Genomic DNA, 16,247 nt, shown 5'->3' on the forward strand with positions numbered 1-16,247 from the left:
CTGAGTTATTGATTAGAGTGCAATTCAGGAAAAGAAAACAGCAGTTTGACAGGTATCTGCCTAAATATTTCCAAAAGGATTATACCCTTTATTAATCAAGGACAGAGTGACCTCATTTAGCCAGTACTAATAAAAACATTTTGGTACGTGTTAACTAACAATCACTTCGGCACTGAAAAATAATATATGCTAGAATTATGTGGGTATTAGTTTACAGTGTGTGGGTTTCAGATGCCATCTACTGGGCAAATCACATACTCTAAAAATGACAAAAACATATACATGGCTCTGTTTTCTTTCTACTTTCCAAATGATAGCTCCAGTTGCACAAAGCATTTCAGCACATGCTTACCTTCAGCACATGCTTGTGAAGTCCCACTGTTTTACAGAATCAGGGAGGGTAGTGCCCAAGACAGTGCCAGTCTTCATTTCAGTTTGCAAACATTGAGGTGTGGAAAGGAATTATTTAATATAGTACAAGAAATATAATTCAGGGCAAGGAATTAAATTAAGATATGTAGAAAGTACAATGACTAAGAGGTGAAAAAAAATCCTGGCATTTTTCATTACCTCTCACCACTGGATGAGGTGTTTTATCCCCTTGTGCAAGATATTACTCAAGCAGCGCTTAAAGACACATTGTCTGATGAAAAATAGAAAGCGATAGTAAAGCAAAAGGAAGCTGTTTTGCATAACCTGCCTCACTAAATACTTTGTGGAGCTCAGCAGGATCACCTCACCTAAAATTAATTATCTGAAAAAACACATATTTTGCAGGTTTTACATCTTATTAAATGACATCCGTTCTCTTTCAGACTCCTCTGTGCTTAGAGAGATTGTCAGCAATTTGACTCCTTCTTTTGTCTCAAAATTAAGTTTTTAAACTCCTGGATCCACATCTTCTCTTTTGAGAATGAAAGGAGTTTCACTAATAGAACAATATTAGTAGACTGATTTTAATAATGCAAAAGAATTAATGACAGAAATCACACAATCACAGAAAATTAGAGTTGGAAGGAAACTCAGGCAGTCATCTAGTCCAACCCCCTGCTCAAAGCAGGACCTTCCTCAACTACATCATCCCAGGCAGGACTTTATCAAGCTGGGCCTTGAAAACATCCAAGGATGGAGATTCCACCACCTCTCTAGGTAACCTGTTCCAGTGCTTCACCACCTTCCTAATGAGAAAGGTTTTCTTAATATCCAACCTAAACCTCCCTTGCTGCAACTTGAGACCATTGTTCCTTGTTCTGTCACCTGCCACCGCTGAAAACAGTCCAGCTCCATCCTCTTTGGAACCACCCTTCAGGTAGCTGAAGGTTGCTATTAAATCCCCCCTTAGTCCTCTCTTCTGCAAACTAAATAAGCACAGTTCCCTCAGTCTCTCCTCATAAGTCATGTTCCCCAGTACCCTAATCATTTGTGTTGCCCTCCACTGGACTCTCTCCAACTTGTCCACATGCTTTCTATAGTGGGAGCTCCAAAACTGGACACAGATGTAGCTGTCCCAGTGCAGAATAGAGAGAAATAATTACTTCTCTTGATCTGTGTAACAGGGGTCTTCCCAGGGCCAGTCTGATGTTGGTCCACCCACCTAGTTCTGGGCTAACCACCAGCCTCTCTTTCCTGCCACGCCTTGTTGGAAAATGATTAAGATATTACCCAGGTGGGAGGCTGCCCATTTCCTGCCCTGACACCAGAGGGCATTATCTGCAGCTCCAAAACCTTACCTACACCGCAAGCCATGCCTCGTAGATGGCATCTCAGTTCTTAACATCTCTGGCCCCACACTGGGCCCTGTAACACTCTAGTCTGGACCCCAAGTAGATCCCATTCTAATCAGGCAGCCTACTCCACCTTCATTCTGGGATGCCAAGCTCCCTGCACTCTTCCCTCTCTCAGGTGTGGCCCCCCCAGGACCTTTGGCCACGCAGGCCCTGGCTTCACCTCCAAAGTCAGTTGGAACCCCAGCCCCTCAGCTCTGGGCATCACTTGCAGTGGGCCCAAACCCCAGCATTGACCAGTCGAGGGTGCCTTAAATCAGGCTTCTGAGCAACTAGCCCATACTCTCTTGCATGGGTCTGCCTTCCCCAGGGATTATAGATTCTTATCCCATTACCTGAATTAGCTTTTGTGGCTTCTTTGTTCCTATGGGATTATTGCTTGCTTGTTGCTTTTCCCAATACTTCCTTCTACCCCTTCTTCCCTTTCTCCCCCTCGTTTCTGCCTTTTGTATTCAAATTTCTCTTTCCTTTCTATACACTGTTTTGTGTAAGTCCTTTCACAGCACTTGGTGAAGTGAGCTTCAATCCAAAAAAGCCGTGATGTATGTATAGAAATACATTCATACATACATACTTTGTTTAATATGTAAGGTGCAAATCTATCCTGCCTTCTGTTTTTGCCAGGTTGTCTGTCTTTGTAGTTTTTCAGAGCTGGTGCTCAGTAGTGGAATATCATCAGCAACATCTAGATCTTTTAGGCATTTGCTATTTACCTGTGCTTTGCCAGTATTTGTACTACCTGTACAATTCTCCATTACCTAGTAATGCCAAACGAAAGTAGAGAGAAAGACTGTAACTCTACTTCTCAGGGTGTGTCTACACATGCTTTTACTCTGGCTTAAATTTAAGCGGGAATAGGCCAGAGTTTACACGTGCAGGTGTTAAAGCACATTAACACTGTGTGTGGTTAGTTAGTCCCAAGTCAGTCCACACACACGGTGTTACTGTGCAGTAAAGCATCTACACATGCGTTACTATGCAGTAACTAATTGGGCATAAATTTGATATTTGCATGATGCAAATATCAAATTTATGCTGAAGTCAGCATAAGTCACTATATTTACTGTGCGGTACAGGAATACACGTGTAGATGCACAACTGTACTGCACAGTAATTTCAGTTACTGTGCAGTAAATGCACACCTGTAGACATGCCCACAGAGAGTTTCACATCCTGGTATATGGCCTTAATAATGTTGATTATTTTGGCTGGGATTCTCTAGGACCGTTAAATCTTCCACAGTGTATGTCTCTACAGGGTGTCAAATGCCATCAGTGAAATGATGGTGGTAGGAACTGGTCATTCTAACCGTTCTCCTCTTAAAATATCTGATCTACACAGGACCTGTTGGAGCTGCTCTTCTGTAAGCTGTTCATTTTTTCATCCTGGATAGTATTACACTGCAGAAGACTTTCCATATGACAGGGAGTAGGTAGAATGACTCTGTTCCAATGACTGAGATAACCCACTTGGGGTATTCTGACACTGATTCCTTGTTTCTGCTGCTCAAGAAGGACCAGTTTCCTGAATCTTGACTAAGCAGTTCTTGTCAGTGGCATATGGGTGGCAGTATCAAGTGCTTTTAACATTTCTGCTGTGATTTGACTGTTTCCCACTACTTTTGTTTATTTCTTTTTCTCCTATACTTTGGACATCTTGACTTAGCCAGTGTTAATGCCAAATTGTCTGGGTTCATATATTTCATCAAAATCTGTTGCTGAGGTGGGTCTGCGGCTGTTAAAGCTGTTTTTTAAATGTTCTGCTCAGTTGTTTTTCTGTCTGTCCCCAATGATAAGCATTTTTCTAACTTTGACCAATCTTTTGATTGGTCCATTCCACGTTTTGAAATGTCAACACAGGTATTAGTTACTTGGTAAATGGCTTTGTGATTTCCTAACACAGTAGAAATTTCAGTTTCAACCATTTGGACTTCAAAATCTCTCTGCTTATCTTTTCTTGCATTGATTTTCACTTGCCTGTCTGCCTTCTTGTACCCTTCCTTTATTTTTTTCCAACATTTGTTTGCTCTTAGCATTTCAGAAGGTATTTTTTCAGTATTCCCTTTTCCTCAAAGAGGAGCCATGTCCTTCATCTTATCCAATTCTTGCTCTCTTTATGCTGATATCCAATGATAACTGCTTAATATTACACTTTATAATTGTTTCCTAGGGGAAGTCTTAGAAACTCCCTGACTTGTATCATTTAAATTGAAAAGAAAGTAAGATTTGTCCATTCTGCTTTCACTGAAAAGTCAAATATTTTTTAATTGAATACTTATTTTTTCAGCCTTCAAACTCAGTAACAATCAAAGCTACGGGCTTATTGAAATGCTCAGTATGCAGAACTAATTTTAACCCACACGTCCTTTTGGTCAAATGCAAGTTCTGAGTAGATACAAAAAGGATTTAATTATGTTGTACTGTTTTCTGCAAGAAGCCTGTGGTTGAATATTTACTTACTTGCTTGGAAAAAACAAAACAAAACAAAACAGTGGGAGTTATGTACCTGTACTTCATGTCTTGTAAAGCCTAATCACCATCCTTTCCAATTAGCATCAACAAAGCAAAACATTCAAAATTCTGTTTTTACCCTTCAGGGTCTAAATGCAACTTTGCTTTAGGCACATAAATAGCACACAGGTAATTTGTGGCAAGTAATTAACACTTATTCAGCTAATGTTAACAATTTAAGTGGTATTTGGGCCACTTACTAGATTTTAGACCTGACTCCACTCTCCTCAACTCAGCTTGTCCTGTTGGTTAGGACACTTTGCTCTGAAATGAGAGATATAGGTTCAAACCACCTCTACCTGAAGAGGGCCTAGAACCTATCTTTCACTTCTTGGACAAGTATGATAGCCATTATGGTATCTGGCTAAACCTGAAGTGGGCAAAATATGACCCGCAGGCGGGGGCCCACCAACTGATTGTATCCAGCCCATGGCTACCACTCGTCATCAGGCATGGACTGCCCCATGTGGAACAGGGCAGGATTTGGCTTCATGTGAAATGCTGCAAGAGCAAATGCAGGCCAGATGGGGGCAGAGGCAGACAGTACCTGCACCACACTGCCCAGGTGAGCTCTGCTGCATGCACTGTCTGCGCCACCCCCACCCCACCCCACCCCCCCAGCCAGCTTCCAGGACCTAGCATGCAGGCAGCCCCCCATACATATGCACACACCTGTCCCTCCTACACCCACCTCCCCCCACACAAATGTGCACACCCGTCCCCATGCACCATCTATTATATACAAGAATAAGACTTTATTCTGAGTTATTATGCAATCACCTCTATATACAATACTCAAAAACACGTAAATCAGGACAAAATTGTTTTTTTAAATAAAACCAGAATATGTTATAGCAGATATTTGATTTTTAGTATATGATTTGTTTTTCATCTATAGTTTGTTAAAATGATATCTTCTGAAAGATTTTGTGTGCAGCCCTTTTGACAGCTCACCAAAACTTGTTAAGGGCCCACCAGTCAAAATAATTGCCCAGCCCTGAGCTAAAAGCTGAAGGAGCCCCTCCACTTTACCACTAACAAAATGTTGCTAGTCACGGTTTTATTGTAAGTAACATCTGAGGGGGTTACGTGGAGTTAGGCATCTTCTGGACAGAGTACATTACAACAGAACGTAAGTGGTCAGAATGGATCCCTTCTTGGGCAAGTACAACTAGGACCTAAAATCCATGTAAATGCACAAAGTGCTTATTACATGGTTAATGATGTCCATGTAAGTACTATTTAATCATTTGAAAGCAGGGTTGGATTTGGGCCTTGTGTTTTACAGGAACTGAGTGGGTTCCCTCTTCCTATAACAATTTTCAAGAATTTGACATTTTTTTTCTTGTCCTAAAAGTTGAAATCTCAAAAACTTTTGAAAACTGGAAATCTGAAGAAAAAAAAGCTTGGGTTGAACAAAACATTTTCTCTGGATAATTTTGAAATGCCTATTTATGACCAAAACAAAGTTTCATCAAGAAATCATTAGTCAGTGTTACTTTTTAAGGACACAGCTATCTATACTATTGAGACATAAGATTTCTTTTCAGAAGTTTAAAATAGAAGAACAACCATCCTATCACAATTTCCTGCCCTCAGGAAAGCATTTTATTTGACAAATCTCCAAAACCAAGCCACTTCCAAAATAGGATTAATGTTACATAATCTACAGCATGGAAGATAAAGCTAAATCAGCACCTGTTAAATAACTAGTGGTTATCCAACCAAGGGTTATTACGTTATCCTAAAGTAACTGTTCTTTCCCCTGCCTTAAAAGTAATTTTCCAAAATCTATTTGAAATCTGGTCTGTCTAAAAATATTATTTGTAAAAGATAACTTCAGACATTAAATATATATATTTTAGAATTCTCTTATTAACAATTCTATGTCCACATAAAACCTAAACTAGAAAAAAAAGTTCTCTTAGGAAAAATATGTTAAAGACTTGTACATGTACTAAAATGACTTATGAATGTTACTTGTGAATTGTATCAGACAAGAAAAATAGGAGAGGCTATCAAATTTAGTTCCCTGAATTGTTTTAAGAGGACCCACAACGACCATCACTTCAGCTTCTCTTCACACCACAATCACAAAGTGCCCAATTAAAAAATAATTAAGTCTATAATGTGCCAGAGGAAAAAAGCAAGGGAGACAAGGACACTACCAATGCTTTGGCCACTGAAATGGCAGGGAATTTGTTAGGTAAATTTTGTGAGGACTGACAGACTATCTCTCGTAGACTGCTCTATATTTCCTATTATTGTCTTCCCCCCCACTCCCCCCCCATTTTCTTACCTGACCTGCAATTACACTCCTGTCCAAGGGCTGTTAACAGGGAAATGAACAAAAAATATCCAAGAAAGACAAAGTGTCCCTTGTATCCTGTCTTCCAATTATTTTTTTAATAAAGATGTGTATGAACTACAAAGATCTTTACATGCAAGAAAGTCTCTACAGCATCAATCACCTTGCTAACTGCTGGTATAACGCTAACCTAAGCAGAGCGCTCTATAAGTTAGTGAAGTAAATTATGTTTAGAAACTTTAATACTTTTTAAGAATAACTGGAACGTTTTGAATGTATAACAAAGTAATTTAAGTCAATCCCTTCTGTAAAATAACCAGAAATGGTGTACGTGTGTATAGTGTATCAAATAATTCTAATAAATGTAGGCTTTTCTAGTTACCAGTACAATTATAATTATCCAAATAGCTACAAAATAGTTTTATTTTAAATATCTATTCCTCCTGCTGCCTTGGGACTTGCTATGTGCCTGAGATACCACCAGCACTTCCACGGTTCTCCTGTTGCCCCAGGATTCTTCTGCCTGCCTGGAGTCCCAATACAGGAGACAGCAGGAGAGTCTTGCTGCCAAGTCTAGGGAACAAGAATGTCACCCAGATTTCTCTTTGCACATACCATCCTGGAAATCACAAGTAATGTAACTAGTTGCAGGTGAGGGGGACAGAAGCCCTGGGTGCTGACTAAGAGGGAGTACCAGAACAGAGGCAAAGACGTTCAAGATCAGGGTGGGAAAAATATGGCCTGTGAGCTGGATCTAGCCCACCAACTGATTGCATTGGGTCTATGGCTCCCCCTGCAATGCTCCACATGGGGCTTAGCCCCATCAACTCCCACTCGGTGCAATCTGCGCCATGCTCCTATGCCCAGTGATGGCCATGGACCCAGCCCTTTCCACTCAGCCACTCACAGGTGGCTGCTCATTGCACTGGGCAGCCAAGTGGGTGGAAGGCAGCCAGGAGCTGCAGCTGAGCCCCACGTGCCGGGACAGGAGCTACCTGGCTGCAGATCCTACCCCCCGCCCTGCATCTGGCTGGGCAAGTGATGCCTCATGCTACCTGCTGCCCAGAGCAGCGCAGCAAGGGCAGGGCACTAGCTGTGGCCAGGGCTGGGGCCAGAGGCCCAGCAGGCAAGCACAGAGTGGGTGCAGACTGCCCCAGGCAGGACCGGGCAGGGCTCGACCCCATGAGGAGCACTGCAGGGACAGCCACAGGCCAGATGGGGGCGTGGAACACATCTTCTGCACCGCACCACATTGCCCAGGCAAGCTCTGCTACATGCATCACGTGCCACCTCCCCCCACCCCTGGCCAGCTCCTGCAGTGCATAGGCGCCCCACACATGTACATATACCCATGCCCCACATGCGCACACACCACCCCAGACACACACACACACATCCCCCCATGCCCTCACATACCCTACCACCTACCCCTCACTGTCGTCCCCCCCTCCCCCCCCAATATACAAAAGTAAGACTTTTATTTTGAGCTGTTATGCAATCTCCTCAAAAAGATAAATCAGGACTTTTTTTTAAATTAAATTATAGTATCTTATAGTAGATATGGTTCCAAAGAGGATGTAATTAGACTGTTTGCCTTGGTGGCAGATAATGTTAAGTTGCAGCAAGGGAATTTTAAGTTAGATATGGAGAACTTTTTCACTAGGAGGGTAGTAAAACACTGGAACATGTTAACTAGAGAGGTGGTGGAATCTCCATCCTTGGAGGTTGTTAAGACCCAGCTAGACAAAGCCCTGGCTGGGATGCATTAGGTGGGAATGGTCCTGCTATGAGCAGGGGTTTGGACTTGATGACCTCCTGAGGTTCTTTCCAACCCTAATTTTCTATTATTCTTATGTTTAATATTTAGTATCCGATTTCTTTTTTTTAATCTATAATTTGTTAAAATGATATCTTCTGAAAGATTGTGTGTGTGTGATCCTTCTACAGCTCACCAAAACTCGTTAAGTAGCCCACCTGACCAAACAGTAGACCACCTTTGTTCAAGACTTTGGTAGCATGGAACTGATAAAAGTGGTTAGGAACTATCAGACAGCAGGGCTCAAGGCTGGAGGATGGGGGAAAGAAAACCTGCTGCCAGGGCTTTAATCATGCTGTCAAATTGGGTGTATTATATCATTGCTCAGAATGTCTTTCAGCCACAGTCTTGAGCCCCGCTCCTGCCCCCTGATGCCTGCCCAGTCCTGGTCACTTGCTTCCATCTGCACTGACAAAGATTACTGAAACCTCCTGCCTCTGTTCCAGTCCACCACTGCCAAGTATGCCTCTGCATCCCAGAGTGCCAAAAATGCTAGTTATGCCTCTGATTCAAAGACAGGATATCAAATTTAGTTCCCTGAATTTGGAGGCTACCATAGTGCCTACCTGGTTGCTTGGTGGGGCCTCTCCCCTCACCTGTAGGCCAGAGACATGCCATGTATCCATTGCCAGCTTCAATATTTCCATCACTATCTGCACCACAAACCCTGCCTGGGGCACCTGGGAGTGCCATGTGATCTTTTTAAGGATGCTGCACAATATGCACCTATACATGATTTAAAAGATAAACCCAGAGATTTCAAATGGGAATCCATAGTGTCAAAAGCATCCTGACCTGTTGTGGTCGTTCTGAGCTCTGTGCTACGGAAGAATTGCTCTATTATTTTTCTGCCAGTAAAAAACAAGCAGAAGTTAAGAGCTGGCATTTTCCAGACAGTGCCTTGAGCCTACAGAGGGTCTTAAAAGGTTGAGTACCAGTGGTCTAGACCTCTGAACAATAGAGTGGGACCCATTTCATTTATGGGCACTTCTTCAATCTCATGGAAGCCATCTTTGTTAAAAGCAGCCTCCTTTCTGGTTTCTGCCCAATTTACTGTAATTAATGGAAAATTCATTAATTATATTTTAAAAATCCAAAATCACTAGGGTAACATTAAGATTACAAGAGCCACCGGCACTATTTTTGTCTACATTAGATAGCCTTTGGAGATGTCCCTAATTATCTACCTCAACAATAGAAACAAAGTAGGTGGAGAAAAAAATGTTTGTCTTTGTTCTTATCTGGCATCGAAGTGCTTACAACATTGCTTGAAGAGAGGATAACACAATATTGAACAAATATACATTTGACAATATATTCAAAGAGTTTACTTTTAAAATTTGTTTTTACTGAATGTTAGTCTTTTTTATCCCATAAGATTGTGATATTGACTAGAACAAGTTTAATTGGTCTGACTATTGTAATAAATATATCACGTCATTCCTTATACTCTTTGACCTTCTCAGAAATTTTTTAAGCAAGAGCTTCTGCTCTTCCAGAATCATCACAAACCAGGTAAAATCCTCTGTTTTTCTAGGTGAACCGAGTATATGATTTACCTTTATTTTCTAGTCTGCAAAGTTCCTTGTCAACCAAGCACTGTCAATTCTCATTAGACTAAATCCTGATACCAAACAAAGGCAGAGACTGTAGCCAATTTAGTGGATATATCTCTCCAGGTGCAGGAAACATTATTGGTGCTAATCAATTAATCATGTTCAAGTAAAGCAAGCAATCAGGTGTGAATTTTCTGGAAAGAAATGCTGAGAACATATGTGAAAGAAGTTTATGGTGAACAAAATTTTCCATATGATAAGCACATAGTTTTCTGTTTTTAATTTTGATGAAAGTTTCTTCAAACTTCCTTTTGTTTTTTTCAGGTTCCCATCTAAAGACAAAATGTCTGTTTCTGCTGCTTTCCTGACACTGTAACAGGTAAGCAGGAATACGTTAGGAAAGAAAAAAAATCTACTGTTAAAGCAGATTTTTGCTTCCAGTTCCAATATCTTCTTAATTTGGTCAAAGAAATGGAGGAGCTATAATTGCTATTTGCCATACTAACGGTCTGTGTCTTGTTGTTTCCCTGTGCTCCACTGTCAGTTCACTGAAGCCAGCCTTTTTCTTTCATCTTATTCTTAAATGGAAATCTCTTTGGGGCAGAGCCTATCCTTTCATAATGTATGACTGTATAGTTCCTAAAACCATGGGACTTTGAGTGAGTCTCTATCCATTACCATAAGAGAAATAACAAAGAATGAAAATTACAGTTATAGTGAGCTGATACTGAAATGCTGCTGCTTTGCTTCTTATTTATACAGCAGCAGAAAGATCAAGTCATCATCCAAACACATAGGAAAATGTGAACATCAGCTGAGCTACAATCTAATTGCAATGTTGGAGATTGTGTTGTTCCTTTGGTTATTAACACATACATTTACAATATGACTATAAATAAGACATGAATTTGAAGTTTATATATGAGCAGTATATAGGTACTGTATAAGAACAATAGTGTTTTGGGAACTTTGTAAAATATTACTTATACTATCATTGATATCACCTCTGTATTTCATCTGCTAACTTTTATGGAAAAAACTATAAATAATAGTTAATAAAAAATAGATAATAAAAGAAAGGTATTATCTCAAAATCTTTTATATACCAATCCCAAAATAGGATTTTACATAAAAGCAAGAATCAATGCCCCGGCATGATATCAACACATCCTCATTGAAGAAAGAAATATTTGTCTGTGTTTTGTGCAATTATAAAAATCAGTAGGAAGTTTTGTATTGTGACAATTTTGTTAAAGTTACTTATTGCTTATGCAGCTGCATTTTTCAACTTTAGCATATTTTTACACTTATTTTTCTCTGGTCCAACTGAACTGAAGTTAGATTAAATAAATTTCAATGCAAAGTGTGTTCCAACAGTTAGGAAAAAATGGTGTTTCTTGTGATTAACCCTCTTTGGTTTCTGTCACATGTTTATACTTCTACACAATATGTTGGTGTTTTAGTTGCACCATTACTGGGTTTAATGCCTACCAAGCAAATCTTTTAATAGATCAAAATAGTACTTAGTGTTGTTTTGCAAGTCACACTATTGGCAAATATCTGTGTCTAATGAAAGCAATCCATCCCCTTCCCAATATATCTTCATATACACGAACATTGGCTATATTAATTCAGAGGCTAGTTGTATGGCTAAAATACAAAAGACAAAGTAATTATTTGTATACCTCAAGATTTAAAAGAGAAATATATCCCTTATACAAGTAGGTAGCACTGGAGATTGAAAAGTAGCATGGACACTACATTACCCCAACAAATCTGAGATAAAATCTGATCCAGGTCTCTAAGGGCCTCCTTATCTGTCAGCTTTACTCAAGCCATACATTTCATCCTCCACAATGTTCTGGGGAAATTTAGAGTGTGACTACCCAATAATTGAGTGGCTTTTCCCAAAGGGAGCACATTTCTCCTGGGCTCCATGTTCCGTGCCAGTTTCCATTTCAGTTCTGGGTATGGTATAAGACGTTAGTCTTTATGTATATAACCTCAAATGAAGTGTGCCCTGGTTATATCAAGAGCTGCTTCCCTTTTTGTGATATGTTGATATTTGAGGTAAACTTGAGGCCTTCAATTTACTATCTTCTGGTTTATGAGGAATTTGTAGATAGAAAGTTCAGTGATGGGCTTTCAACTGTAAATTCGTTTTTTCTTTTGTTTATGAGAGAACATGGCCTTCAGGGCACACACCAAGGCTTGACTGATCTCTCAGGACTTCTCTTCTGGGATAGCATGAGTGAGCAGAAAAGGTATTAATCTAGAGTTAGGGAGGGAGAAGTTGAAGGGTCCTGTCATGTTAGATGTCAGTTCCATTTGCTCTGTGCCATTTTTTAAGGACTGTACCTATACTGAGAAAAGTGGATGAGCTTATTTTATTAAAATAAAGAAATATTTCTTCTCAAATAGGTATTTCCTTAAACACCATCTCTGTAACTTCTGATTATTTGCCAAGTACCAGCATACTTTGTTTCCTTTGGACTAGTAATTCATGGGTTCAGATACTTTGTTATACTATGCCAAGTAATAATAGAGTTACATTTGCATATCCCCTATCATTGTAAAAGGTTGTTAAAACTATAAATATGCATACAGCATCCCCAAAATGCAGCTACTTCTGAAACGTGAGAACGGCAGCCACCTGGAACAAAACAGAAAAGAGAGGAAAGATTTTGGTTCAGGACACATGGGGAAGGACTGCACTAAAAATGCAACTTTCACTACATACATTTTAGCATTATAATTAAATTGTCCACTCTACCAAAAAAACAAGAAAATAACTTAATGAGATTAATTGATTTCTTAACACAAGCCAGTCTTGAACCAATGAGTTGTGGACAGGACATTTTTCATAGACTGCTTGGGCTTAAAAATAACATATTCCTTGCCCTTTTTTCATATGCAGCCCATCACTAAACTTTTCTGCTTTCTCCTCTATGACATTGTAAAAATCCAATCCTCACTTTCTGTCCTGATAGTTAAACTCTTGTCTGCACCTATGTCATTTCACATCTTAACTGTTGTAATCTCCTCTTCACTGGTTTCTCTAGTAATCAGGTTGCCCCCAGCCCCTCGCTCTACCCAAAATGCTGCTGCCAGTTATCCTCTCTATCAATCAACCACAAAACAGCACCCTCCTCTCTGAATTGCTCTTATCCAGTACATCCTTGCCTTATTCTTGCCTACATGGCTATGCATAACTCAGTCCAACCTCAGTTCTCATTTTCCAGACCTGTTCCCTTCATTTCATTAAGATCATAAGCTTCTATTACTCCTATATTATTTCTTTCTCTCACTGCTGTCTTTCTAATCCTCTCTTTTGATGCTTGTCCCATGCACAGATAGTCTTCCCAATCCTTCTTGACCAGACCCTTATTTGCTCCTAAATTAAGGCAAAGGATCGATAAAACAGCATCTTAGATAGAAAAATCTCTCAGGAGTAGAATAATTATCCCAGGAATCAGAACAGTCTTTATTTTGCCCTTGTTATTTGGGCATATTAATTGTAATATTCATGATCTTTATGCCCATAATATATAGATTGATGCCTCCCTGGGGCAGGGGTTGCATCACCCCAACTAAGAAATGCATACCATAATAATAAATAATACATAATGAGAGTCATGTATTTGCTTATACTGTTTTATTTGCTTGGTTATACTCTTCTGTTTGTGGCATAGGTTATTATTTCTGTAATTTTTTCACTGTAATTTAATTACTTTGTGTTTTCATGTGTATGTTTTCAAACTGTAATAAAAACTTTAGGCAAAATAAGAAAAAGAAATAAAAAACAAAACAAAAAAAAGGGAAAAGCTTTAAACAGCTGTATGCCAACTCAGGGCAAGAAGAGTTAAATATAAATTGTTTGCTTGTGTTTTTGCTAGTCTAGCTTGTCCCAGCCAACCTTTTTCTTGCTGTGGACGAAATAAGTGGAGCAATGAGGAAAAATGCAGTTTTACTTGCATGGCTGCATCTACCCTGGAGCTTTTCCTAGCACTGCCATACCAGTCACAAATAACACTCCTTCATACCCATGACCAACAGTGCTAGGTCAGCAAAGTTTGGTGTGTGGACCTAGCCAAAGAAATACTGGGTACGAGATTTAATAAAAATATGAACCTCCCTAAACTTTAAAATGAATGTCAGAATTCACAGACTGATAGAAATAGAAACTATGACTGGAAGTCTATATCCTAAAATCTAACCTAAACGTCCTTCATTGCAATGTAAGCCTGTTGTTTCTTGATTTACTCCCCTGTACATAGAGAACAAGCTATAAGGTTCCACGTCACAGTAATGCTTACCTTATTTGAAGACTGTTACCATTATTTTTCCCCTTCATTTTCTCTTTTCTAGATTTAAGAAACCCAATTCCTTGAAGTTTCCTAGAGCTGTAATCATTTGGATGCTTTTTTTCAGATCTAGTTTACATTCTTCTTGAAGCATCTAAAATTACACACAGGACTCACTAGTGCAGAGCAGAAAACAAGGATTACTTCATGTGACACTCCTATTGATAGATCCTATTATGGTGTTTGCTTGTTTTACATCAGTATGACATTGCTACCTCTGTGAAAAGATCGAGAATACATACCCGAAAAGACCACTGGCCAGAGCAGTCTGTCCAACCATAGTGGCACGGCCATGCTCCGGAGACACCTCCCGATCCACCCTGGCGTAGCCTTATCAGCTCACCGGGTGAATTGGATTGGGTTAATTAATCTGCCAGGGGTTATTTCTGGCTCTGCGTGCTGGGACGAGGAGAGGAGGTAAAGGAAAGAGATGAGGCTGGCAGTGAAGGTAAATGCCCATCTGCCACCCAGGACTGAAGTCCCCGAGAATGGGGCAATAGACCCACAAGGACTTTAGAGCTCAGAGGAGCTTGGAGAGAAAAGAAAAAGGAAAAACAGTTCTGCATTAACTGGCTGCCACAGGCAGTCAATTGAGCCGCAGGGCACTAATTACTGGGGAAAAAAACCCAACAGAATGCTTGATTGTAGCTTTGGCAATCAGGCATGTATATAATGAAGACAAGGAGGAGAGAGTTAACACCAGAGATTCCTGCAGCAAGGGGAAGATCGCTGAACGGACAGCAGGTTTCTTTTTTTTTCCTTTTCCTTTGCAAAGAGGTTTTTTCTTTTTTTTTTCTGCCTGGCCTGGCCCTTTGGCTAGTGCCAGCTGGCTCTGGGTCGGGGCGTCATCACCCTTCCCCAATTAATCGAGTCATCAAAGTCGTGGCAGGTGAGATAACAGAGAGGAAGACCAACCCAATTGTGCTGACTGGCGCTGGCCTGGTGAGGGAAAAGGCCAGTGAATGTCAACAGGACACAAAGGCCCACGCCTGTACACAGTGTTATCCCGACAATCTCCTATTCATTTGGGGACCTATTATAATCCTTAAATACTTATCTGCAGAACTGTTGTTTGGCCAGTCACTCCTCACTTTGCATTTGCTTATTCCTACCTAGAATAATATTCTTCACTTGTTCAGGAATCCTATTTATTTTAGATGTTTTCTCCAACTTTTCAAGATCACGTTGAATTCCAATCCTATCCTCCAAATGTTTTGCAACTCCTCCCATCCAGGTGTCCTTTATGCTGACATCTAAGTCCTTAAGGGAAGTATCGAGTGTTATCAGACGCAGAACAGAGCTCCTGCAGGATGACTTAATACATCAATCAAGTTTGAGGGTGAAAACCAAAAGGAAAAATCATGAACCACATTCATAGCCTGGAAGGACTAGAAGGTATCAGTGTAAAGTGGTTCTCCTCAACCAAGGGATAGCTTCCTGAGTGATTTGGAAGTCAGACAGCCAAGGAATGTGGAAAGTGGATTGAAATGATAATGCATTGATATGCAAAAAACTCAATAAAATCTAGCTGTGTACATCCATGTGTTAGCCCATGGTTCAAAGAAGAATGATGTATAAACATGCATATTTTCAGAAGAGCTGTGGGTTTGTGTGCCTTGGCATTAGGGATGTAAACATTGTTTTAAAAATATTTGTTTACATTGGTTAAATGATTAACTGATAAGACAGCAGCTTGGACACAGCTACTGCTGGCAGCCGCTCCTGGAGCCCTCAGACAGACAAAACAGCCCAGGTGAAGTCCTGTGCTGGGAGGGGGGAGCACCTGTAAAAGAGCAGCTAATTGTTTAACTGATGAGTTATTAGGCTGGTCACTGTGTTCCTCTTAGTTTATAGTAGTGGTCTCCAACCTTTTTAAGCACAGGATCACTTTTTGATTTAAAGGACAACC

General features: G+C 40.2%; 1 long non-coding RNA gene across 1 annotated transcript; it reads right to left on the reverse strand.

The window, feature by feature from the left end:
• Nucleotides 1-12,411: 12,411 nt before the first annotated feature.
• On the reverse strand, nt 12,412-14,662 carry LOC102379509. Its single transcript, XR_323226.1, has 3 exons — nt 14,581-14,662; nt 14,291-14,454; nt 12,412-12,627 (listed from the first exon to the last, which is right to left on the reverse strand). It is a non-coding gene; the product is annotated as an uncharacterized LOC102379509 (long non-coding RNA).
• Between the last annotated feature and the right edge of the window lie 1,585 nt (nt 14,663-16,247).

The sequence above is a fragment of the Alligator sinensis genome, unplaced genomic scaffold, assembly GCF_000455745.1.
Source record: "Alligator sinensis unplaced genomic scaffold, ASM45574v1 scaffold116_1, whole genome shotgun sequence".
In the NCBI taxonomy this organism is placed as follows: Eukaryota; Metazoa; Chordata; order Crocodylia; family Alligatoridae; genus Alligator; species Alligator sinensis.